The sequence below is a fragment of the Lemur catta genome, chromosome 3 (genome assembly GCF_020740605.2).
Source record: "Lemur catta isolate mLemCat1 chromosome 3, mLemCat1.pri, whole genome shotgun sequence".
In the NCBI taxonomy this organism is placed as follows: Eukaryota; Metazoa; Chordata; class Mammalia; order Primates; family Lemuridae; genus Lemur; species Lemur catta.
In genome coordinates, this window is record NC_059130.1 from 84,310,392 (window position 1) to 84,335,440 (window position 25,049).

The 25,049-nt window shown below is 44.3% G+C and overlaps 1 long non-coding RNA gene across 1 annotated transcript in view; it reads left to right on the top strand.

Moving 5' to 3' along the window:
- LOC123634715 overlaps window positions 1–25,049 on the top strand; it is a 78,139-nt gene that overhangs the window by 30,472 nt on the left and 22,618 nt on the right. Inside the window, exon 3 of the long non-coding RNA XR_006733991.1 lies at window positions 2,010–2,084. This is a non-coding gene — a long non-coding RNA (uncharacterized LOC123634715). The remainder of the gene's footprint in view (window positions 1–2,009; window positions 2,085–25,049) is intronic.

Here is a 25,049-nt window from a genome sequence, read left to right on the forward strand (position 1 = left end):
GAGATGTGTGTTAGCAGGCATGAAAACAACATTCATCTCATTGTGTATCTCAATCAGAGCTCTTGGGCGACCAAGTGCATTGACAAGGAGCAATAATATTTTCAAAGAAACCTTTTTTTCTTAGCAATAGGTCTCAACATTGGGCTTAAAATATTCATTAAACCATTCTGTACACAGATGTACTGTCATCCAGGCTTTGTTGTTGCATTTCTAGAACACAGGCAGAATAGATTCAACACAATTCTTGAGGGCCATAGGATTTTCAGAATGGTAAATGAGCATTGGCTTCAGCTTAAAGCCACCAGCTGCATCATCCCCTAATAAGAGAGTCAGCCTGTCCTTTGAAGCTTTGAAGCCAGGTGTTGACTTCTCCTCTGTAGCTATTAAAGTCCTAGATGGCATCTTTTTCTAATAGAAAGCTGTTTTGTCTACATTGGAGATCTCTTGTTTAGTATAACCACCTTCATCAATGTTCTTAGCTAGATCTTCTAGATAACTTGCTGCAGCTTCTACATCCCCACTTGCTGCTTCACCTTGTACTTTAATACTATAGAGATGGCTTCTTTCCTTAAACCTCTTGAATCAACCTCTGTTACCTTCAACTTTTCTTCTGCAGCTTTCTTATCTTGCTCAGCCTTCACAGAATTGAGGAGAGTTAGGACCAAGCTCTGGATTAGGTTTTGGCTTAAGGGAATGTTGCGGCTGGTTTGATCTTCTATACAGATCACTAAAACTTTCTCCATACCAGCAATAAGCCTGTCTGACTTGCTTATTATTAATGTGTTCACTGGAGTAGAAGTTTTAATTTCCTTCAAGAACTTTACCTTTGCATTCACAACTTGATTAACTGGCACAAGAAGCCTAGCTTTTGGCCTGTCTTGGCTTTTGACATGCCTTTCTCACTAAGGTTAATTATTTCTAGCTTTTGATTTAAAATGAGAGATGTGTGACTTTCCTTTCACTTGAACACTTAGAAGCCATTGTAGGGCTGTTAATTGGCCTAATTTCAATACTTTCGTGTTTCAGAGAATACAGAGGCCCAGGGATAGACACAAAATTTCTAGATTAAGTTTTCTGTCTTATGTGGATTTGGTTCATGGTGCCCCAAAACCATTAGAATAGTAACATCAAAGATGACTGATCACAAATTACCGTAACGACAAAAAGTTTTGAAATATTGGGAGAATTACCAAAATGTGACACAGAGACAAGATATGAGTACATGCTGTTGGAAAAATGGTGTTAATAGACTGTTCAATGCAGGGTTGCCACGAACCTTCAATTTGTAAAAAAAAAAAGGCAGTATCTGTGGAATTCAATAAAGTGAAGCACAATAAAAGGAGGTATGCCCATAAATCAGAATAAGTGATTCTCTTCTAAATATTTGAATGTACTAATTCACTTAATCCTTATAGCAACACTGTGAGGTTGGTACTCTTAAGTTTACTTGGTAAATGGAATGTCACTAACATATCAGTAAATCAAATCAAAAGGGAAAATGTCAAGCAAAAGTAATTTGTAAACTTCAAGTTCCATAAAAATATGAGTTAGCCTTTTAGTTATTCTATTTCTCTACTTTGATTTAGAAGACACACTGCTAGGAGTATAAAAAAGGGAGAGGGATCCTTTATAGAGATTTTAGAGACATTGCCCTTTGTTTATGCTATTTATTTCATCTTTGCTACAGGTCTTTGAGGAAGATACAACCATTGCATTTTACAGATTTGGAGACTGAGGCTCAGATAAATTAAACAACTTAGTCACTTGCTTTATGGCCACCCAACTATGAAGTGGCAAAGTTACGATCCCAGCCCAAGTCATTTGTCTCTATAGCTCTGGCACACCCAGAGATGGCGAGGGAAGTAGGGGCAGAGCCAGGAAAATGAGAGGAAGGAAAAAGAAGGAGGAGGACTGGATTAAAAGAGGGGTTAGAAACATCAGAAGAAAACTGGAGCCTTGCATCCCCTCTGCTTTCAGCACCATTTCAAATGTTTTCCTTATTCCAACAGTCAGGAGCAGATGTCCCCAAAGAACCTCTGTTCCCAGGGAAAGGCCAGGGATCAATCTGCTGGGAACCGCAAAAGGTAAGGAGAGTCTTTTATTTACAGAGAAATCCGAGAGGGCAAGCGGAGGGCCAGGCTTTGAGATGTGTGCCCATGGGCTCTATTAAACGTGAACATGATGTTTGCCGTGGTTGGGTTACAAGTTTTCTTCTTTTCCTGAGTGTCAGGAAGAAAGCACAGTGTGAGGGGCATGAACGTTGGACCAGCCTTAGGTGACAGCACCTGGGCAGGAGCCTCCCTAACTTGCTTTCTGCCCTGGGTCCTCCCATGTCCTCCCCTCTAACAGATCTCATTGTCCTCAACTGAGTCAGAGCGGGCTGGACCAGCTGGCATGTACAGGGCCTTCTGCTCTGTATTCTATGATCTTAATTTATTGTTTTTTATTCTAATTTCGCACATCTCAGGGAGAGTGATTCAGGTCTAAGTTTTGGAGAAGAGGGAGCATTCCTTACTGCTATTTCGGAAGCACATGTTTATTAATGTCACATCTATGCTTCGCCCTCTAGTTTGGCACTTTTGCAGGTTTCCCACACCACGTGTTTTGGACCCTGTATTTGATACTTCAGATGCTTCTATTATTTAACTAGGGGTTATGGGGTGGTGGGAGGGGACTGGGGGGTACCTGAAAGGTAGATTCCCTGTTTGCAATCCCAGGTCCACTCAGTACTAACTGTGAAAGCTTGAGCGAGTTACCGACCTCTCTAGGCTTCCGTTTCATCCTCTGTAAGAGAGGGTGATAGTAGTCTTAATACCGACCTGAGTGGGTGGTTGTGAGGAGTAAATGCATTCGTTTCCGTAAAGCACTTCGAAGAGTGCCTGGCCGGTAGTAAACACTCAATGATACATATAACTTTTAAATACATTCTTACCAACACTACCATTTTATACATGATAAAATGGACCCTCAGAATGTTTAAGCAACTTACTCAAGGTCCCAGAATAAGCCTATGCTAGGAAGAATGGTGGGAGATTGAGGATATTTTGTTTACATTTCAACCTGGGACCCAGAAGTGCCTGGATCGTGCCCAGCTGGTCACTGTGCTTTCCTAACCTTGGTCAGTTCTGCCCAAATCTGAGGCAGGTTGGCAAGAGAGGAAGCAGAATGTATGTGTGCTGGCTCCTAAGGCACAAGCCCCTACGCAAATACAGCTTGCCCCCTGAATAGCCTAGACCTGACCTGACCGTCAGACTAAGGCTCCTTCCTAGGAGCCAGGAAACTGGTGGGCAGAGGGTGGAAGCATGGGAGGGGGTGGTCTCTCCCAACAGCAGCTGCAATTTAGCTGGTAGTGTTCAAGGCCATTCACAAACTGGCCCCATTCTCACTTCTGGACTTCATCCTCAAGACCTTTGTGTTTCAGCCTCATCTGAATATTCCCTTTCCTGGGCTTTGTCTACACCACAGTTTGTCCTGGCAGGAGGCAGAGTGGCTTCACCCCCCATTCCCATTTTAATCCTTCGTATCTCGACAGACAGCAGCCCGATTAAAAAGGTCCATCCTACTGTTAATTTGGCCATAGCCTGAGCAAAGCATCACAATGTGTTGGTGTCATTAGAAATGGCAAAATCTGTCCTTGTGTAGATTGAACTTAGATGAAGCAATGACCACAACGTAAAACTCACAGTGACGCAAACTGCGTATGCTAATCTCTGGTATTGAACCCTCCCCCCAAATGTGATGGAATGATCAAAGTTTGTTGCCAAAATTAGATCTGTATTATTTTATGTGAGAAATTGGACTTGGTAGAAGTAATGGCCACAAAATAAATTTCACTGTGACCAAAGCTATAATTGACAAAATGGGATAGGGACAATAAACTGATTCAGTGAATCAAATCTATATATGATGAAAATGAAGAAGATTTCATCATGTAGAACATACAATGGGGGAAATAAAAGTAAAAATGCAGATTATAAGCACATGTTTCCTGTAGTACAGCAATGATTTAAGTGTCAGCATCCACAAATAAGTAATGCACATCTTTAGGGAAGGTGGGGTCACAGCATCTGATGAATCAAAGGACAAGGTCAAATTGTCAGGGTCCATAGTGACTTGCATGTGGCCCACCACAGTGGTTTATGTGAAATATTTGATGACACCTTTCCCTAAACATTCTGGCTGGAGGCACCATTTGATATCCCAATGAGGTGGTCATGCAGTTCTTAATTAACGCACCCTTGGCTAGGTGAGATTACCTGTATTTTCTGAAATTATGAGGGTCTTTCTCAGTGTCCTCAGCAGCCGTTACAGGGAGTGAAACCACAAAATTGACATAGGCTTTGCTATGGCCTGCAACTCCTGTAGAGCACCCCAGGTGTGCTGGACAAACCTTTCTTCTTGGACACTGTATACTTCAGGGGTCAAAGTAGGTAACGTCAACAGCTGGTGCTAAAAAGTACCTAATACTCATATACATAAAATTGACCCATAAAACTTCCTTCCAGAAAACACCTCCTTTGAATGTCCTTTTGTGATTTTAGTCATTTACTCGTCATTGCCTAAGTGGGGCACCAGATGCATTCAGTATGGTTCATAGCTTCCAAGAAGGCAAGACACGTCACTCACACAAATACAGTGCAATGTGCTAACTTAATGCTAGACTCTACCAACTATGTGGAGGGGGAATGTGCTAACTTAATACTAGACTCTACCAACTATGTGGAGGGGGTGGTAACCAGTTTTGCTAGATCAGTCTTCAGAAGGGGGTGATACTTAAGCAAAATTTAAAGTCAAAGGGACGAACGCATCCAGGCAGACAAATAGCATGGAGAGTGCGGTGAGGACAGAAAGTCCTTCAGGCAGCTGGAGGGTTGGCACCTGAGAAGAGCCCTCTGATCACTTTTACCTGCTGCCATGTTCACGGGCGTGAGCCTGCTGAGCGCATTGGAGAGAGGCAGTCGTAGATTGGATATCCATCAGAAAATGTGCTCAGCAGTAATTTTCACCCTGGTTAATATAAAATTGGAGACAATTAGTTTTTTGAGTCATGACTAATTCTTTCAACAAATGTTTTATTGATTAACTCATTCAGCATTTTATCAGACTCTTATTCCATAACAGACACTGACCTGGGCCCTGAATTTACAAAGGTATGTAAAATATTCTCCGTGCCCTCAAAAGGCTCACGGACTAGAAGAACCACTGGTCTCCTGATCTCTAGACTGGCACCCTGTCATTTATGATTCACTATAGGCAGATTTCTAAACCACAATGCAGGCCTGGGCATTCCTGGATTAGACCCTGAAATGGCTCTTCCTTGTGAAGAGGAAATAAGTCTCAGCTCTGTAGCATGGCACACAGACTTCTTCACACCTCCCCAAGCTCACTGTGGCACCTCCTTCCTAACCCACCTGGAGGTGTTTGCCCCCAGGCCTTTGCTTAGGACTTGCCCTGTGCCTTTGATGGTGTTCCTCCTTCTGTTCTGGCCACCTCTGTCTTGGCCTTCAGTTTTCACTTAGATGTTAGTGCCTCTAGGAAGCTACTGGCCTAGGCGTGCCTCCTAATGTCCACTTTGAATCTCCTCTCTCGTCAGTCTCCCTGTTCTGTCTTCTTTGTCCTCATCTCTTCTGTGCTGAGCCTTATTTGGGTTGATTTCATCATGGTATCTATCAGCTTCCAATTTGGAATGCTTGGAAGGTGCTCTTCTCTTCTCTTTAGGCTATCCCTGCTTACCCAAGGAAGATGGTTGGACAACTAGCGCTTGATTTGTAATATGAACATGATGAACTGATAAAACTCCAGTCTAAAATGATGGCAAGAAAAATCCTTTTTCTGTTCGTGTAGCATGGTGGCCCTAGGATGGGTGCAGCATGATTTCCTTGAAGCCTTGTGAAATCTTGAGCGTTAGAATCCCCTGAGCTATTCAACTTTGGGGAATTTTGTCTAGGACTCTCTTCACAAAGCTGAACCTCAAGTCTCTTCATTATACCAGGGGACAGCAGGGAAGCAGTTGAGGAGGAGAAATTAATGAAAAGGATTCTTATCATAAGCTTCCTCTCTAATTTGGGGAAACAGAAATCTCGGTATGTTTTCTCAATAAGCACTCTATTAGAAGCCTTCTTATCCTGACAGGCTTCGCTCTTTCATAAACACAGCAAGAATAACCTCTGGACGCTGGCTTACCATAGTCAAGTATGAAAATGTGAATTCCACGGGTCACTGTTTTTGCAGCCGCCAGATGTGGATGAAAGGGGAAGGGTGTTTTATTGTGTTTTCTCAAGAAACAGAGAAAGGTCTGTCCTGAGATGGGCCTGTTTCCTCCCACACAAGTGGCCACCATGTGGCCAGAGGACAGCTAGCTAATTTGCAAGATTAAGCTTTTCCAAATATTTGGAATTGGTCTATTCTGTCTTCAGCTAATAAAATAGATTTTTGCTTCAAAATGGATTTAGGAAGCAGACACAAGAGCTTCTAAGGGCTTGTTGGCAAGTTACCTGTTAACAGGGTCCATGTGTCAAATGAATGTACAGCGGGTAGGCTCTATGTGGACTGTCTCTAACTTGACCTCTCAAGGTTGCCTGCCTTCATGCAGAGGTTTAGCCAAGGGCAGATGGTGCCCAGTGCCAGCTGATGCTAAGAGATGCCCAGGACACAAGCTTCTGTCCTATCGTCTACTCACACTTGAAGTACAAGAACAAACATACATTAAAAAAAATAAACCCATGCACAAAATGAAGAATCCACATTAATTGCAAATATTTGATTCAATGTTTCATTCATTAATTTAATATTGAGTGTCTACGATGTGCCAGAGACTCTGCTAGGTACTAGAGAAATAGATGAAGTAAGTCACAGTCCCTGCCATAAAGGAGCTTATGGCTTATTTGGGGAGACAGAGTTATAAACATCTATAATATAAAGTGCTATAAAATATAAGCTGCGAAAGAGCTTTGGAGAAGGAGGCCCAGAGTCTGTCTGGGGGAGGCAGGGAAAGTTTTATAGTGGAAGTAGACCTCGCATTGAGGCTTAAAGAATGAGTAGGAGATTTCCACTGGGGAAAGTGTGTTCAGGACAGAAGCGTAGACCCTACAGAGAGAATGCTGTGTCTGGGGAATGACAAGTTGTTCACATGGCTGGGCTGTGAAGTAGGAGAAAAGGGAGAAGTGGCTTGGGGGGAGGCAAGGGCTAAGTTGTCAGGGGTGTTAGTCATAATACATTTATGTTTGCCTCTGTAGGCAATGGGAGGATATGGCGGGGCATTGAATCATGTTGAGTGGAAGAGCCACATGGTCACACTACAGCGTAGAAGATGGTTTGGAAGTGAGACAATGAATATCTTGTCCAGACAGTGGAGCATACCTGCCAGTAACTAACTAGAATGCAGGACAATGAGCTTCAGTGTGATGAGATGGGGCTCTTCCATTTGCCCCTCTGATCTACTCCCCACACTTCTCACCATGCTCTGTGCTCCGGGGGGAGGGAGTGACCCATATGGACTGTGTCATACCCACATGGCCTCCTATCCCTCTGGGTCTAGCTGGGTTCTGCTAATGGAAGCCCAGGCAGGAGATGGAAAGGAGAGAGGAGTGAGGGTGAAGTCAAGGTACTCATTCTCCTCGGTCTACCCCTGTGAGGTTAGCTTTGCCTGATTTTGTCCTTTGATAGGAGTTATAGCTCCTCTCAGGGTGGCCTTCTCCACAGGACTCTTTCCTTTTGAGTTCCAGTAACCTCTCCTGTCCTTACTCCTTTAGGTGTAGGGATGTTAAAAGCCTTGCTAACTTTTGAATACTATGCTATTCCTTGTAGTTTCTCTACATTCTGCCCACACCTTCCTAAATCATCCTTTACTAAATACTGCTTGAATTACCCAAGTTTGAGTGGGTCCTCCATTATCTGGTGGGGCCCTGACTGGTCTGTACCAGGTGGTACAGGAGGAGAGTGCATAGAACTGTTTGTGCTGCCTGGACCAGGGAAGAAGGAACCCAGGAGTCTGCAGAGAAGAGGGGGCCATGGAGCCCTGTCCTGAAGGATGAGATTGAGTTTCCCAGGCATCAGGAGCATGGAAGGCATCTGGACTGAAGAAACAGAATTAGCAAATGAATGGAAAATGAGGAACAGGGTGTGTAGGGATGGTGACTGGAAGTGAGGTGAGGTGTGGCATGAGATAAGGAGACAAAGATAAAATTGGGTCAGATTGTAGGAAGCTTGAATGCAGACTTGGGAGTTGGTGCTTTGATTCCAGAGGAAAAGTGGCAAGAATGGTGACCACACTGGGAAATGAGTCATATAAGAAAGGATAGAAGGATCTGAGGGTGTTTATCTTGGAGAAAAGACTTGAGACCATGATTATCGTCTTCAAATATGTGAGGGATCTGGATAACACTATGGCACTATGTATCATGAGTTCATATTTTTTGGCCCAGTAATTCTATGTCTAGGAATTTAGCTGAAGGAAATAATCTAAAATGCAGACAAAACCTTCTGGACAAAAACATCCATTGCTGCACTATTTGTAATAATCAAGAATTGGAAACAACCTAAATGCCCAGTAACAAGAGAGCTGTTAAATAAATTATGGCAGGTCTTTACAATAGAATATTGTGTGTTGTTACAACAAAGTACAAAAAACTTAAAGGCTTGAAAATAGACTTTTAATATCATGTTAAGTGGAAAAGTAGGACATAAAAATGTCCATACAAAATAATCTAAATGATATAAAAATAATGTAAACTAAAAAAAGATGCCAAAATCTCATCCGTAGTTATCGCTGTTGATGAGTTTGTGACTGATGAATATTCTCAGGCTGGTCCAAAGATCATTCATAAGGAAGAGTTGGGAGTTGGTAGTATCATCAAGTACACAGTCTTCTAAGTGCAAATCATTGAATGGGACCCCTACCGTTTAAACATATATTTTATACTGTTTGCTTACCACCATTGCCATCACCACTGTCTAATTTACTGAATATGTACCATGCATTAGGCATGTACTGTTTTTCCTATGTATTATGTCTCTTACCACTTTTAACTCTGAAAAGTAGGTTTTATATTTACTTGGGTTTATCAGATAAGAAAACCAAAGCTCAGAGAGGTCAAGCAACTTGTCCAAGATCACACCACAAGTAAGTTTCAGAGTTGGGATTTGAACCTAGGATATGTGACTCCAAACTGTTACGTTATGCTGCTAGTCCACTGCTTTTGCATAGTCACATCACTGTCTCTGGTCATATGTCCAGAAGTTTTTCACCCTAATGAACTCCAGTGGTCAAAAGGGTACATCTTCTTGGTAATGCCTTGTAGGTGTTGACTGCATTTTAAGTAGGTGACTCAACTAGGACAAAGTCCTCTGAGTGAGAGAAAGGGGTCATAGTAAATGCACTAAAAATTGTTTAGTAAAAGTGAATAACTAATATTTATTGAGACCTTATCATGTGTCAAGCAATGTCCTAGGATTTTTAACATATGTTAACTAATTTAATTCTTATAACACTAGAAGTTTAGTACCATTAGAATCTTCATTTTACATATGAGGATACTGAGTTTAAATAATTTGTCCAAGGTCACACAACTAGACAAGATATACATCCCACCACACTCATTACCATTATGCAACACTGCCTCTGTATATGTGTGTAATGAAATAAAAAAAATTAACAAAAAATCTTAATGGCTAGTACCAGAATTCTTTATAAAAATCAACTATCTTTTATTATAAAAATGCCTTGGTAAACTATTTGGCAATAAAAGTGTTAGTGAGAGCTTCAGCAGCAAAAGAAGAGTCAAGGCTCTCTGCCTGAAAAAGTGAGAGGAATCTGTTTTTGTTATAGAGAAGGAGAAGGGAGGAAGAGGTGTAGCTGCAGCACAGGTGGGGGACAGGCAGGAAGGGGTGGGGAGCAGAGAGATGGAAGGTAGGGAGGCCAGGGGTGTGAAGGACAGGCTACACCTTCATTTCAATGTGAAGTTATTTATGTTTTCAATGTAAATCTCTCCAAAATGTTGGTAAGTGCTGCTAGGCTCACAAACATGTATGGTTATATTATTGTTGTTATTATTATTGGAAATTAAAGAAGAGCCTGAATTTCATATCTGGCTCGATACTATGTGAAGCAGAATTTGCAAATTTAAAATAGGACCCTAGAATCGTATACATGTAAGCAAGGAATGCCACTGGAATTTGCAGACTTTTGCAGGGGGTTTTAGACTTTTACAGAGTCTGAAATTGGGGGCTGCAGGAAATCTTTTCTAGATGTCTCCAGGAGACCCCAGCCAACACTTGAGTTACCTATGAATAGTTCTGGTTGAAGCCTCCTGGCCATCCTGTAATCTCTTGCTCTGGCCATTCTTTTTTCAAAAGAAAGAAACCATGTTCCGAGAAGGTACAGAACTCCCTCAGGTTTAAGGCAGTAGGAGGAAGAGCTGATTCAAAGCCAGGCTGGTGTGACTGATTGCAGGGCCCATGGCCTTCCCAGGACCCCTCACTGCCTCCTCTGTCTGGGTTTTACTTCTCCGTGGAACCTCTCTGGGAGACCAGCACAGCTTCAGTGGTGGAGATTCTTATCTCTAGGTATCGTGATGGTCCAGGTCTTAGTCCACAGACCAGCCCTTGACACTAAGTCAGTGACCAGGGATGAACTTGTCCGTTTGATTGTTCAGAACAGCAAGTGACTCCAGACCCCTGTGGGGGTGAGCCAACAGGCTAAGTTAAGGGAGCAATACGTTATTACCTGGAATCTAGTAAAGATTTTAGAAGTAACAGTTTCCCAGTCTTAAAAATGTAAAAGTTACATTTTCCCAGTTTTAAACATGCAAATTTAAACATGCAAATCAGATCTGCTCACCCTTGTAACAGAATTTTCATAATATTGAAGTACTTTTTAAATTAAAAATGAGTATTTGTTAATGGTAGAACATTTGAAAAATATAAAAAAGGGTAAAGGAGACAAAATCTTAGGCATTTTGGCATGACATTATCGCTTAAAAGGTACCTTTGCCAATATGGTTCATAAAAACCATCCCTTCTTTTTTTTTTTTTTTTTTTTTTTTGAGACAGAGTCTCGCTGTTGCCCGGGCTAGAGTGAGTGCCATGGCGTCAGCCTAGCTCACAGCAACCTCAAACTCCTGAGCTTGAGCAATCCTCCTGCCTCAGCCTCCCAAGTAACTGGGACTACAGGCATGTACCACCATGCCCGGCTAATTTTTTCTATATATATATGTTTTTAGCTGTCTGTATAATTTCTTTTCTATTTTTAGTAGAGATGGGGTCTCGCTCTTGCTCAGGCTGGTCTCGAACTCCTGAGCTCAAACAATCCACCTGCCTCAGCCTCCCAGAGTGCTAGGATTACAGGCATGAGCCACCGTGCCCGGCCCATCCCTTCTTATTTTAATTTGCATTGCTTCAGACTCCATACCTCTCCTTATATCGACTGACAATTTATTTCTTCTTTCATAAATTGCCTTTTAATTCCTTTGGCCACTTTTTTCTGGCTGGGATTCCTGGGCAGGTGGGAGGAGAGAGGAGGAGATGGGTATATTCACACCTAATGGTTGCGGTGCGCATCATCTGGGGGACGGACACCCTTGAAGCTCTGACTCGAGCGGGGCAACGGCAATATAAGTAACCTAAACATTTGTACCCCCGTAATATGCTGAAAAAAATGGCTTAAAATCACAAATAAATAAATAGATTGAAAATAGAGTTCTACAGGCCATGAAAAGAGGTGAAATCTCTTAGCATTTCACCTATGTAGTAACTGTCTTTCTTTGGTTCTCCCATGTAAAAAGATGAGGAGGAAGTGAGTTAATCTTGATAGAGTGAAGTGTTTCCCCAATTATGTTTTCTGGAACAATAATTCCAGAGGAAGATAATGGGTGTAATGGGATAAAGGGCTCAAATGAGTTGGAAAATGCTTCACTGAATAAAAATAAATTGATTTCTAAATTGCAGCTAAACTATAGGATTTGTGATAGCCTTTTGGTGTTAACAAGGATTAAGATTTCTTTAGAGAGGGATAGAAGAAGATAGATAATGTTTCCTAAACACCTAGGAGCCCACGTACTTTGGACAACCTTGGTGTGTAGGAAAGAAGATAGGAGAGGTGGCTAGAGGCCTATTCATCTCTTGGTTGGACACTGATGCATTTTATGACCTTAGGAGGATTCCAACCACCCAATCACTGGTAAAATAAACAAGCATATGTTTGAGATGGAGCTTGAAGGATGCAAAAAGTTTTGATAGGAGCAAAGATAATCCAGGAGGAGGCAATTGAATGGGCAAAGTCCAAGGCATTTTCCTACACAGAGTGATATCAAACCAAATGTTGTAATTCTGGCCCCTGTTTTATAACAACTCTATTCTGTGAGTAGAAAAGGGAACAGACAAGTTTACTTCCTAGCAACAGATTTTCACCAAGTTCTTTTCATTTTTATTTCAATGTTCAGAAACCCACCTGCCTTTTCCTAAGTGTTCCTGTCCACATAGGTAGACCACATCGTAAAAATTCATATTTGAAATAAGAAACCTCGTGGCTTCAGTCATTTTGACAGCCAGACTTTGGACTTACAGAGAAATTACAGATGAATGTCTTTCAAATCCAGCAAAGGGCTTTTATGATCCGTTACTTGAATGGCAGGTCTAGAATTTTCATACATGGTTTATTTTTACTAATTGTATAATATATCCCTGCAAACTCATTAGAAAAGTATTTGTTTTATTAAGAAGAAAAAGCATGAATCAGAAGATTATTTGGATTGCTAATTGTGAAATAAGTTACTCCCTTTTAAAAAATATCTTGAATTTGCGGTAGATCTACATTTCAATTTCACTCACGTTTCCTGAACATTCCTTTTGTATGTGGCACAGGACTGGAGCATTCTGCTGTGCAGGAGCTCACAGTCTGTGGGGAGACAGACTAGAACACAGCTAAAGATAATAACATAGCTCTCCCAAAGCCATGTTAGTGGCCATAACAAAAACCCTGCAGATCGCAGAGGAAGGAGTGTCTGTCTTGCTTGGGAGATGCAGACAGATTCACAGAGATAATATTTAAGCTGCATCATAAAGCTGAATAGGATTTTTCTCCTTAAAAGGAAGGACATGAAGACATTACTCCAGGCAGGCTTCCCTGACCTCCATAACTAAGTTCCTTTCTTCTACCACTACTCTCATCAACAATCCTGCTCCCCAGTGTGGCACGAAGTTTCCGTTTCTTTGTACCGTTTTCTAGCTAATGTCTACTTAGTTTATCTAGTGAATGTTAGACTACATGTCTAATGAGAGAAGGGGCTACGTCTTTCCTTTTTTCACTAACAGAACCCAGGTCAGAGAAGGAGCTCAGTAAATATTGAATGGATGAACAACATGAACAAAGACAAAGAAACAGGAGATAAGGGCATTTTAGGGGAATGCAGAGTCATTCATTCATTCAACATGGCTGGAGTAGCATGCAGAGTGGGACCTGACACTTAAAGACTTGAGCAAAAATTTGCTAGCTCTTAGCTGCCAATTTTGAGCTAAAGGAACAAGATGAAAGTGAAAGCCAACCAGCATTTCTAAATAGCCAGTTTGGTCCTCCCTCCCCCATCAATTTATTGTTTAATATATCCTGAGATGAAAGTCCTTACCTACTCTAAAGCCAGGTGGGCAGATCTCTGAGCTTTTTGCTTTTTATAAAACTCCTTTTAGTTCAAAGACATTTCATTCTGTCTACTCGTTCAAAGTGAAGAGGAGCTTTTGGGATAACAAAATCCTTCTCAACCTTCAACGTGAGATTCATGTTCTGCCTCGTGGAATCCTCGAGCCTCCAGGCTAGCAGGGACAGTAGAAAGCTAAAGACACCATGGCTCAGGTTGAGGAAGTGACTTGCCGAGGGCCATGCAGTTTGGAAGGATCAGAGCCAGGACGAGAACCCAGGTGTGTCCGACGTCACTCCATCTCATCAGCCAGCAGTGTTCTGAAGCCACTCGCCTGTCACTCAGCAAGCTCCTGCATTTCCAGGCTTCCTGCCCCAGAAGAGTTTCCAGTTTCACCTCCAAAGCCATCAGCAGCCCTTAGGCCTCTGCCAAACATCTGGCACTTGACAGGGATGTTCCCTGCTTCCCCCTCTCCGAGGGGTGCTGAAGGGGGTGGGCCGTGAATTATGCCTTGATTCCATGCAGCCAGGCACCCTGCAAATAAACAGCAGGGAGAGCACACGCAGAGATGGGGAGTGAGCCCAAGTCCTCCTTTCTCTGCTGCTGTCTGCAGGGCAGCCTCCGTGCTCCCCTCCGTGGGTGTCTCGGACTTGCCTCTCTCCTTAGCGGGCGTTTCTTGAGCCCCCGCCACTATCTGTGCCTTTGATTTCTACCCCTTGTAAACCATCTTCTTCCTCTCCAATAATACAGAACAGTGTACGTGCCATGCTCTGTGATACTTCCACATCTCTGGTCTCGCTATACCCCTTACTGGGAATTCTCCCTCCTAATCTGCAGACCTGTGAGAAAGTTCAGTTTAAAAGTTACTTCCTCCAGCCTGGGCAACATAGCGAGATCCCGTCTCAACAGAAAATAGAAAACTTATCTGGGCATGGTGGCACAGGCCTGTAGTCCCAGTTACTTAGAAGGCTGAGGCAGTGCCCTAATATAAATTATTTGGAAGGCTGTGGTGGGAGTTTGAGGTTGCAGTGAGCTATGATGACACCACTGCACTCCAGCCCGGGTGACAGAGTGAGGCTCTGTCTAAAAAAAAAAAAAAATTTACTTCCTCTGCAAAGCATCTTTAATTCCTGCAAACGTAAGGGCTCCTTTACCTGTTTTCATTCTGCACTTTTAACCCCTTATATGTGCATTATAACATTTATCTTACTGGATTATACTGTCCATCTCCCCCACCAAGAATATAATAGCTAACATCGATAACTACAATTTCTTAAGCATTGATAATGTGCTAGGAAATGCATTAAGAATTTCACTCATGTTGCTATAGTTAATCTTTGCAGTAACCTTGTAAATTTGGTGCCCTAGTTTAAATTTCTCTCAAATCAAAGCTTGGGACATAGGGACCAGTATAGGGGACCCCAAGAAGCAGGAGTGAGGGAATAGGGACAGGGAGACAAAGTAAGTTTGTGTTTTTGAGGTCCCTGATGTAGGTAATAGGGGTTCAGTTCTCTTTTCCAGGAGAGTGTGAGGCTGGAGCATCCCCTCATCACCTACCATGCCGTGAGGGCTGGGGGTTGTTTATGTCCTTGGGCTTCTGAGCTGAACTTACCTGCACAGGTCAAGCAGGTATGGCAACATTGGAGAAAGTCCTGGGGAAGAACCTGAAAGACGGAGACATCTTCATAAGGTGGGAAGCTGAAAAGTCCAAGGTGATTCTGAGCTTGCGTGGAAATATCCATCACAGCTGCAGCTGAGGGTAGGAGTGGGTCAACAGGATTTAACGAAGGTACCAGAGTCATCTGCAGTAGCAGATAGCCCCTCTTTACAAGTGGGAGAACCAATGTCTCTGACTCTGAAGCTCGGGCTCCTAATGGGTAGAGTAGATTCCGAGTGCTCCGAGGGTGGGGATCATGCTCCCTTACTCTCCGCAGCTTCAATGCCTCACAGAGTCCTGGCACATTCTGGGTGCTTTGTAGGTGATAGCTGAATAATGGATCTATGGGGTTGAGTCTTACCCCAAACATTCATCCAACTTATGCTAATGAACTCAGGGAGCTTGTAACTGATTTGAGAAGGCAGACAGTAAACAAGTATTTTTCAAAAATCTGATGAGTGTTTTAAAAGTAGACCTCTATGTTATGGGAACACGAGGTGGGGAGGCTTACCTAGTTTTTGGCTCAGGAAGGCCTTTTGGAGGAAATGAAATTTAAGCTAATACCTGAAGAATGAATGAGTTATGGAGGGTAGGTGGAGGAGGAAAAACATTTTGAGAAGGCCTGGAAGCATGGAGGGGTTGAGGAGCTAAGAGAAGACCCCTATGGCTGCAGTGTGGTGGGAGGACCTGTAATAACCAAGGCTGGGGAAGGAGATGGGGCCAGACTATGGAGGACTTCTTTGCAAGCCAAGTTAGGAAAGGGAATTCTGGCTATGGTCAGAAAAAGGGATTGGAGGGAAGCAGGAATGCAGATGGGAAGATAAGTGAGGAGGATCTGGCTGACGTCCAGAGGAAAGATGGTGGCAGCTTAGGTTAGTGTCTGGGGTGGTGAGGATTGGAGAAGGAGATGAACCCTGGAGACATGTTTGCAGTTGGCGATTGGCTGGAGGGAGGAAAAGAGAGAGTAATGTCAAGATGCTTCCCAGGATTCTGGCTGGAGCAGCCAGATATGTGGTAGGTGGTGGTGTCGCTCCCTGTGATAGGGAGTATAGGAGGACAAGGTCGGGAAATGGAAGGTGACAGGATCTATCTTGATCATGCTGAATTTAAGAAGTCTATGGAATATTCTGGTGGATCAATGGCCTATACACAGGCCTGAGGGTCAAGGGTCAGGATGGGGGTGAGGCACGCAGGCACATAGGAAGCAAAATTTAGAGAGGCATTCATTGTCAGGGTCAGCACATGAGGATGAGTGTCTCTCTCCCTAAAGTTTGCAGCCTAGGCACCTGGCTTGCCTCACCCTAGTCCTAATCCCGTATGAGGCACAGGAAAGAGGTTCTGGCTGGAGTTCCACGTTTCGATGCTAGCAGCACAGGTGATGGAGCGGACGTTTGCCATTGTTTAGCTCCCAGTAATGACTTCTACTTCCTAACCGCACTCGTTTCATTTTGGGGAATCTGCTTGCTCCAGTGGGTGTCCTGGTGGGACGCTGTGTGGGCAACAGATGCCTGCCTCCCACAGTAGAAAGCTGGGAGGGCCCTGAAAGATCACACTCTGAATATTAGAGCTTGGATCTAAAGTCCATTGTTGTACTCAGTGCGAACCTTGACCTAGTGGTTCTAGCCAAACAGTTAAGCAAGGCATTCAAAGAAGAAAATGACAAACTGTAGGCCATTTAAGTTTGCTGGATATCTTTTTGTCTTTTGGGCTCCTATTGCTGGTTTTCAATGCTAATAGAAGAAAATATCCCTTTATTCTAAGAGTGTGTCATGTGACAATTCGAGGTATGTACCTATGGCAACAATTTTTGTTACCATCAGGGGAGCCCCTAAAGCTGTTTTTGGGCTGGGGTTAGGGTAGTTTGGGGGAGTAGGGACCAGTTAGGAGAGAGGAGTCTCAGAATAAGACAGACATCATGGGAGGCAGACCAGAGACAATGAAAGAAATTGGATCCTTGGTGACATTGTTGCAAACTGCTGGGTCCACGCTAGTCTCACTGGAATGAATTGTGTTAGAAAACTGGAGGCTATGCTGCTGCAACAGACTCCTCAATAAAGGGACTTAAATAAAATAGAAATTCGTTTCTCTCTCACGTAACAGTCCAGAAAGTCTGCCATCTGCCACACGTGGCTTCCATCTCCAGGTTCAAAGTATTTTCCTCTGATTGACCCATTTCTCAGCCAGTGGGAAGAGCAAAAGAAGATATAGAGAGCAATCTGCTTCTTTTTTATCCTTCCTTTACCCTCCACTGCACAGCTGCACCTGGCTGCAAGGGAGGCTGGGAAACGCAGTCTCCGGAGTGTGCTTGGAAGACATGAGTACACCCTTTGGGTCACTTGGCGACCTAGAGATCTATTATTAAATACTAGAGAAAAGAAAGGGAGACTAGCTATTGGAAGTATTGATCAAGTTTTGCCAAACCAATAAATTCTTTTTTTTTCTCGTGCCAAGCCAATTTGAGTTGGGGTTTCTGTTCTTTGCAATAAAAATTCACTTAATAAGAATCAGAGCTTGTCTCTGAGCCTTTGCTTTTCCTGTCGTACTGTCTCTCTATGATCTTTAAGGGGCAGTCCCCTGCTGTGCTTGTTTGAATGCAATTGATTTTAATTTGTTAAGGAAGAAAGAAGGAGGGAAATAACCCGAGATTACACTCTGTGCCAGCTACCCTACTAGATTATTTACATATGTTATATCCTTTAATCTGCAACATAACTCTTTTTTGTTTTCTTTATCTCCAGGTTGCAGCTTAGGAAAATGAGCTGGAGAGGGGTTTTACTCAAGGTGGGACAATAGTGAATAAAGCTGTGATTCAATCCCCGTCTGTCTGATTTTAAAGTCCTTGTTTTTTTCATTTCCTCCCCACTGTGTCACTGGGGTAGTGAGGTGCATCGTGGTATAATAATTACTGCGGTTGGGGGAGGTGTCAGGAAAGATTGGCAGTGGGAGGTAATGATGTGAGCACAGGGAGCAGCAGGGCCAGGTGTCGTGTGTGTGTGTGTGTGTGTGTGTGTGTGTGTGTGTACACGCATGTGCATGCGTGCACGCATGTGTGTTCACCCACAGAAATGCCGAGGCGGTCAGCAGGGAGACAGGTGCTGATAGGATTGGTGAGAGATCCGCCCAAATAGCCCTAACTATCCCAAGACCTCCTCCTTGTCAACCGCACTCCGCGCTCTTTGACAGGCGTTTGCTTGTTGACTGGGTGTTTATTTGAACAGTGTGGCTTGCGGACCTGGAGCCTTCCTTGCTCTGACAGTCTTGGGAAGGCTGGTTGAAAAACGGCTGCATGGCCCAGGAGTCTGGGATTGAATGCAGAAGGTCACTGCAGCCCATCCTGGCTGTGAGGACCCTGGGGAAGCTGCTGCCTAAGCAGAGGAAGCGAGAGCTGGAAGCGCAGGGCAGCTAGTGGGCGGAAGGAGGGTGTGGACGCAGTTTGTTAGTGAGCTGGATTTCCAGGAAGGAAAGCCCGCCCTCCACCACCCAAGCTGCTTAAGGCTGCCTCAGGACGTCTCATTCCTGAGAAGGCCCTCTCAAAGAATTCTATTGTCCGATCTTCAGGAATGAGAGGAAACTGGCTCCTTCTGGGTCACAATGAGGACCCCAGCAGCCAAGGATGCAGGGGAAGCAGGCAGTCCTTGAGTCCTCTGAGGACCTGCTGCAGACGGCCATTTGGCAAGTGCCCAGGGAGCGGGGCTCCAGGAAGAGCTGTGGTGCAACAACCACGGCCTGGGAACAGTGAGGAAGCCGAGGGGTCAGCCTGTGACTCTGCCCTGTCCTGCCTCCTTGTAGGCTGTGGCCACCCTGACCATGTATCTGGAAGTCTCCAGCCTTTCTTGGGAGGACACACAACCCAGCGTGTCCTCTGTGAGCCAGGCACAGCCACTCTCCATCCCAGAAGAAACAGCCCACTCTCAGCATCCCAAGTTCTGTCTCGTGTCCCTCCTTCCCCCATGTCTGCTCATCCTTCAAAGGCCCGGTCCCATGTCACCTCTTTCGGGAAGCCCACCGTCATGATGTCTACTTTCTGCCACGCTCATGTTGCTTTTCCCTGCTTACCTTCATACCTAGCATGTCGTCTTATATTTTGTTGGTACCCAGTAAATATGTGTTGGTCAATGAAGAATCCCAATGTACTTTAATGTTATTTTGGATAAAGGTTATATATTAAATGAGTACATAAATGGGATTGCATCATATATGCTCATGGATGAAATTCACAAGATCTTTCGTTGAACTTTCTGTTTTAATTTTTCAGTTCAGGGTGTGTGGTGACTGCTCCAATGTGCATTTAACCTGCATTCGAGGGACACAGTAAATGAGCAGCAGGTCACCCACTCCTTTCTGACTGTGTGTTCTTCAGCACGGCCACTCTCCTGATTCCCATCTTGAAATTAGGGTTTAGGAACAGGTGACCCTAAAGCTTCTTTGAGCTGGGAAATGCTAAGTTCTAGGTCTGAAATATTTAAAACGTGACCTCCGAAGAATGTCTGCATTTTAAAGGAGTCACTTGACTAGAGACAAGAAGCCTTAGCATGGGGCTGCAATGGGAGATGAACTATTAACAGCAAGCAGAGTTCCAAAGGCAAAGATTCACAGGGCTTTCTGCAGGGTGACAAGGGAAAGACGCTTTTTCCAGCTTCCTTTCAGTATCCTCATTCAACTTGATGTAAATATACCTACCCCTTTTACAACTTAACGAAGGAAAAGACACGGAAGAAACTGAAATGCACATTGCTAAGTGAAAGAAGCCAATCTGAAAAGGTTGCATACTGTATGACTTCAATTCTGTGCCATTCTGGTAGAGGCAAGACTACGGGGACAGGAAAAAGCCCAGTGGTGGCCAGGGATTCAGGGAAAAAGGGAAGAGAGGGATGAATAGGCAGAGCACAGAGGATTTTTAGGGCATATTCTGTATGATACTAGAATGGTGCATGCTTGTCATCGTACCTTTATCTAGGCACATGGAATACATAACACTAAGAGAGAACACTAATGTAAACTATAGACTTTAGTTAATGGTAATGTGTCAATATTAGCTCATCAATTGTAACAAATGTGCTGCACTAATGCAAGATGCCAATAATAGGGGAAATTATGTGTGGAAGGGGAGAGGTCTACGGTAACTCTTTGTAGTTGTTGCTAAATTTTTCAGTAAACCTAAAACTCCTAAAAAAATAAAGCCTATTAATAAAAAAAGAACCACACATCTCCTTCATCATAGCTAGTATGTACATAGCACTTACCGCATGCCAGTATTGTTCTAAGCACTTTGCATATATTAACTCATTTAAAAAATTCTCATATCAAGCTTATGAGCTAAGTACTAATATTATTCTCATTTTACAGAAAAGGAAATGGAAGTACAGTGAGGTTAAGTGAGTTTGCACCACACCACACTACATGTTCCTGTTCTGTGCTGTACATGCCCAGGCGTCCCCTTTTCCAGAAAGCCTTTCAGAGCTGCCACAGGCAGGGGTGGGTGACTCCTCTCTCTGCTCTCGTCACACCCTGGCCTTCCCCTCTGCAGATGTACCACATTTAGCGTATGTCTGCTGAATGTGTGCTAAGGGATTGCCAAAGAAGGGTTTGGCACATGTTTTGTTGAACCCCAGAGAAGCTATGGAATTCCACCGAACTACCAGCTCATAACTGTCCCCCCAAAAGCAGCAGGTGAGTGAGTTTGCTGTGGCATGCTCTGTGAGCGTGCATGCAGTCTCCTGGTCTCTGCTGCTTCCTCCTCTGATGTCCTTAGGCCTCTGCTTTGATCGCCTCGTCTACATCATTGCTTGGTCTCAATATCAAGGCCACCATTGAAGTATACTGTGTCTATTTTTTTCTCTTTTTGAAAATAAAAAATAATAATGGCCAAACTCCTACCCTTTGATGCTGCTCTTGCTCTTCCTGTTTCCTCAAAGCTTGATCTGCAGATATTCTCATTTTGGGATAGACTTTAATCCCAGCCAAAAAAATGAGAACTGACCTAAAGAAATGAAGGGTTCACTCTTGGTGCCCCAATCTCCTAAGGGTGATGTCTGTTGCCAGGGAAGATAAAGAAAGGAGTGGGGTGGGTCATCGTCCCCTCGCCACTTCCGAAGCATCACAGCACTGGTCCCAATCAGTAGGCCACCTTTACCCTTCTGGTTCGCAGTGACTCTTCTATTGACAATAATCAGCCTGCAGAGACGTGGATAAGTGTGGTCTGAATTCTGTTCCCTTCCTGGTGGCCCCTGGAAGCTGTGCCTCAACAGGGACTCTGGGAGCTGGGCTGGGGCTGGGGCCTCACCGAGGACTGCAGGGTGTGAAACATGGAGCCAAAGGAGGTCTGAGTGCAGCGTAGGAAGTTGGAGGTGAGCAGAACAGGCAGTCGTAACCAGAGTCTGCTCTCTTTCAGTCCCTTTTCTCCAGTGCTCAGTCACAGTGGGCTCCTGTTTTGTCCCTTGTTCCCTGCTCTGCCTTCCCTGGGCTAACTCATAGCTTTCTGTCCAGTCTCGGCTGCAATGTCAATGGATAGGTTAGAGTGCTGGCTGTGTTCTCACAGGGTCCTGCCCTTCCCCTAGCAAAGCACTTACTACACTTAATAGTAATGGGTGAAGTCACAGTTTGACTTTCTCGTTCGTTTCTAAGCTGTGTAAGGGGAGAGACTGGCACTGTCTTGTTTGCCATTTTATTCTGCACTACAGCGCCTGGAATAGGAGAAGCGCTCATGAAATATTTGTTGAATAAATGAATGAACTCTATAAAGTGAGCGTGGTAAGAGATGGCACTCCATATAAAGTCGGGGGCCAGAAGCCACTATCGGTAGGGTGGCAGCAGTAGCATGTACATTTGTTATGTTCTGTGCCCCATAAACGTGTGTTTAATAAATGAAAGGATATTGATTTCACTTGAGGTGCTTAGAGGTTGGAACTCCCCCCAAATTGAGTTGGCCTTCAATGGAGCAAAGTACTTCCCCCCTCCAGAATCAGAATGGCCTCTGCTAATATATTTTGGGATAACATTGGATCATAGATAAAAAAATGAGCTGCCCCCTCCAAAGCACTTCCTTGAGGATGCACTGAATCACCGTGAATGGCCAATTGAGCCGCCAGCAGGCCCATTAGAAAGCGGGTTGTCAGAAACTCATATTATGTAGGATTAATATTAGGCATCTCTGTCTCAGTGCAGTGAAAGGCCTCGAGTGTCCTTGGAATTTCAGCGACCTTTCTCCATCAATGACGACATTGTTCTCCCAGCCTCATGGCTTAATTCATAGGAAATGCAACACACTCCTTGTCACCACTGCCCGCCACATCTGGGATGGGGTCCGGAGGCCTGGGAGTACTGAGCTCCAGGCACCAAAATGTTACATTTCCCTTGCACAAACTTCCTGGACTTTGGGAGCTACTGGTTGTTGTTTTCTGATCTCTCCATACAATCTTTTCAATGGTCTTACTGAGAATTAGGAGGCAATTGCACACGTTCTAGGAGCCTGGCAGGTCTTAAACCTGTCATCAGCGGCTCCTCTGATCCAACAGGGCGAAGCTGCTGCTCACAAAACCACCTAGAACTTAGGCAACAGCAGTGGGATCTGAAGCCCAGACATACCATTCTCATTTAGGGAAAGCAGAAAGACACTGATAGGTTGTTGACATATTTGTTTCTAAATCCTCTCTATAACTTTTTTTTTTCTTTGCCTCCATTTTACAGGCGAGGGTGCTGTGGTTCAGGGCACACAGCAGTTAATTGGATTGTTGTGATTCAAAGGTAGGCCTGCCCGAGGTCAAATATCAGGGTGGGTGGTGATGGTGCCTATTGAACACCTAGTTGTGTTACACAGCTATTAGGGGTTTTAGAGTCTCTTTATTACATATTTCTTAATGCAACCTTGTGATGTACAAACTGAAGCTAAGGCATGTTTGCTAATTTTTTCTGCTGCAGAGCAGCAACATTAGGCAAACTTGGCAGCCAGAGAAGATGAGTGACTGGGTGGTGCAGGATGAAGGGTCAGTGAGACCCGGGGTTGGTGAGAGGAGGTCTGGGGTGCACAGGGGAGGGGTGTGGCTGACCTGTGAAAGCAGGGTGAGTCTCATGCCTGGAGCACACTAGGGACTCAGAATATGACTTCTAGATAGACGTCTGAATGGCAGCAGGAGGCTGATGGACAGGGAGGGGACCTCCTGCACGATCCAGTGAGGCCCAGCAAAGATTCTTTGCTTGGCCAAACTTGAGTTAGGCTCCCAAATCTTCTCCTAGGCCTATCTGTGCTCTTCCCTGTAAAATCCAGTTTTAGTAAGAATCCTGCTAAGTTAGTTTTGCAAGAGCTTCCCACTCTGAACACCTGATCATCCCTGATGTCTGGTCAGGTTCCTCATCCTTCACCATCCCCCAGGTGATGTCTGACCACTGGCCTGTCTTCCGCAAGAATCCTGTTAGGTCACTTTAACCAGAAATCCCCCTTAACCCCTGATGTTTCCACTTAGTAATTTTCTACTCTCTGACCCTCACCCTACTCCTATAAATTTCCACTTGCCCATGCTGTATTCTGAGTTGAGTCCAGTCTCTCTCCCCCACTGCAAAATCCCATCGCACCTTTACCTACGGCGATCGTCCTGGATAAAGTCTGCCCTACCGTGCTTTAGCAAGTATGATTGAATGACTTTTTAAAACAGGCCTTAGAGCAGTAGTTTTGGGCATCAGCTGCTAGAAATTGGGGTCCTAGAGTGGGATGTTGGACTTTCAGAGTCCCAGAGGAGGAGCCATGTGCAGTGACGACAAGGGCTACTGTGGGGTCGTGAGCTGGGCAGCTGCACAGGCATGCGGCAATGGCCACTGGCATTGAGGAGCAAGAGGCCAACAAGGACCGAGCCTGGGGTGACTCCTTCCACTGGTCTCCTGGGTGCTCGTGGTGCATAGGACAGAAAGGATGTAAATCTCCAATCACTTTGAAGAGCCAAGTGTCAAGTTTCTCCAAAGCTCAATTTCCAAGAGGGAGAAAATGTTGTAAACATCTTTATATCAAGGTCCATTTTGCTCATGTGACAGTAATGTCACCTGTGGTGTGTAGGCAGGAAGCTCAGATGTGGGCGGTGGTGCCTCCCACTGTGGCTTTCTCTGGATTCCCTGGAAGGTGAAGACAGAGGCAGTCTGTGAGTACGTTTTCTTTTTCATCCAGGCGCTGCCTTTGCCCGATCAGCCCTGGCTTCCTGCTGCACAGATCTGGGCTGTAATAGAGCTGGCCTTATTTTATTTTTTTATTAAGTTCATGAACTTTAGAGGAAGGAACTTGAAAAAAATGGTCTCATTACCTCAGGAATGAAGGCTCATGCTTCTTTTAATGCCAGACGTTGGCGTGGCCTTGCTTGTTATAGCCACAAATAATCCGGGTGGAAAATTGCAACAGAGTGGCAAGGCACAAACAGGATGGCTTCTTGGGGTGAAGCAGGTTGGGTGGAGGGAGTGGAGGTCAGGGAAGGGTCAACCTCGAATGGAACGAGTAGAGGCTTGTAGACCTCAGCTCTTGCTAGCCATTCAGGTAGACTCTGGGAGGACAGAGTCTACTGTAGATTCTTCCAGAGGGCAGAATAATGGGAAGAACTTGGGTGCTGGATTCAGATGGATTTGATTCAAATTCCAGTTTGGCTACTTTTTATAAGCTACGTGACTGTCTACAGGATTCCTGAACCTCTTGTGCTTCAGTTTCCATGTCTGTAAAATGTAGACAATATCTACCTTGCAGGGTTGTTGAGGGGATTAGATAAGAATGCAGGAAAGGTGTCAGGCACCGG